Source organism: Hipposideros armiger, unplaced genomic scaffold, assembly GCF_001890085.2.
Source record: "Hipposideros armiger isolate ML-2016 unplaced genomic scaffold, ASM189008v1 scaffold_242, whole genome shotgun sequence".
In the NCBI taxonomy this organism is placed as follows: domain Eukaryota; kingdom Metazoa; phylum Chordata; class Mammalia; order Chiroptera; family Hipposideridae; genus Hipposideros; species Hipposideros armiger.
Genome location: NW_017731592.1, coordinates 239,738 through 241,735, shown reverse-complemented (window position 1 = coordinate 241,735; position 1,998 = coordinate 239,738).

The following is a 1,998-nucleotide window of genomic DNA, read 5'->3' as shown; positions in this document are numbered from 1 at the left end:
CTGCGTGGAAAAGTTAGACGACCTGAACTTTTCACCAGTTCATGGCTCTTGCATTACGACAATGCACCAGCTCACACAGCACTGTCTGTCAGAGTTTTTAGCCAGTAAACAAATAACTGTATTGGAACACCCTCCCTACTCACCTGATCTGGCTCCCAATGACTTCTTTCTTTACCCAAAGATAAAGGAAATATTGAAAGGAAGACATTTTGATGCCATTCAGGACATCAAGGGTAATACGACGACAGCTCTGATGGTCATTCCAGAAAAAGAGTTTTAAAATTGCTTTGAAGGGTGGACTGGGTGCCGGCATTGGTACATAGTTTCCCAAGGGGAGTACTTCGAAAGGGACCATAGTGATATTCAGCAATGAGGTGTGTAGCACTTTTTCTAGGATGAGTTTGTGAACTTAATTGTCTGACATTGTACGTGTGTGTGTGTGTGTGTGTGTGTGTGTGTGTGTGTGTGTATACCTGGCAAATATAGAAATAGTCCTATTGTCTGAAACTGGTTACATGGTTGTAGCTGGTATTTTTAACTGCCTTCTTCTACTACCCTTTCTGTATTCCCTTTGCCATCAGCTAGCACCTCAGTTGTTCATCATTCTTTAGCTGGTGGGGTCACCCAAATCTTCATTCCTGAAGGTCTGGGCCATTACTAGTCCTGCTGGATTGGGTTAGTATAGTTTTTCATTGACCTTAATGATAGGATATGGTAATCCTAAATGATGCCTTAAGGAATTGCCTGTATTCCAGACATATTCTTCCTTGCTTCCATTGTAGAGTGGTACTCCAATTTCCCACTGGTATAAATCAGTCATCTCAGCTGACACTGAAACTTCTTCTTTGTTGATACAGAGGCATGAGGAGCCAGCTGAGTGGCAGTCTTAATTTCTAGTTCATTGTTATGTCTTCTGGTAGAAGCGTTTCTCCCACTGGAACTAAGATGTCTAGGCTAGCAAAGCATACAGTCTCAGGAACACAAAGCAACAATTTTGCAAGTAGGTACCAGGGTAATACTGAGTGGTCCCACTTTTATTTTTGCTCCTTGGTTTTTGGACCTGTGAATCCTGGCTATGGGAGAAATAACACCATTGGATGCTGACTCAGAACATATACAACATTCTGGAGAACTTTGCCCCCCACCCTGTAGGGACTGCCACCTAGCTGGTGCTGTAACGGAGTCTTCAAACACTCCACTGTCTGTCAAGGTAGTTGCTTCAGGATGGTAGGGAACATGGTAAGGCCAGTGAATTCCACCAGCATGGGCCCCTTACTGTACTTCTTTTACTGTGAAGTGAGTTCCTTGATCCGAAGCAGTATTGTGTAGGATACCATGGTGATGGATAAAGTCTATGAATGATAGTTTTGGCAAAAGCATTGAGTGCATGAAAGGCAGATCCATGTCCAGAATAAGTGTCTAGTCCAGTAAAGACAAAACACTGCCACTTCCATGATAAAAGTGGTTCAATGTAATCAACCTACCACAAGGTGGCTGGCTGATCACCTAGGGGAATGGTGCCATATCATGGGCTCACAATTGGTTTCTGTTGTTGGCAGATTGGGCACTCAGTGGTGACAATAGCCAGGTTGGCCTCGACAAGTGGAAGTCCATATCGCTGAGCGCATGCATCACCTCCGTCTGTGCCATCATGGCCACTTTGTTTGGGAGCCTAGAGGAAAGTGACAGGAGTGGCTGGGGAAAGAGGCTGATTGGTCTCTATAGGAAAGGTCATCCTATCCACTTGATTATTAAAACCCTCCTCTGCTGAGGTCACCCTTTGGTGAGCATTCACATGAGACAAAAATATCTTCATGCTTTTTGCCCAGAGAGGTCTATCCCCATCTTTCCCCCCAAATTTCCTAGTCATCAATTTCCTAGTCATGTTCTTTCCAAATCATTGACCATCCAGCCCACAGCCCATGAATCAGTATATAATTGCATGTCTGGCCATTTTTCCTTCCAAGCAAAGTGCACCACTGGGAGGGTTTCCCTTCA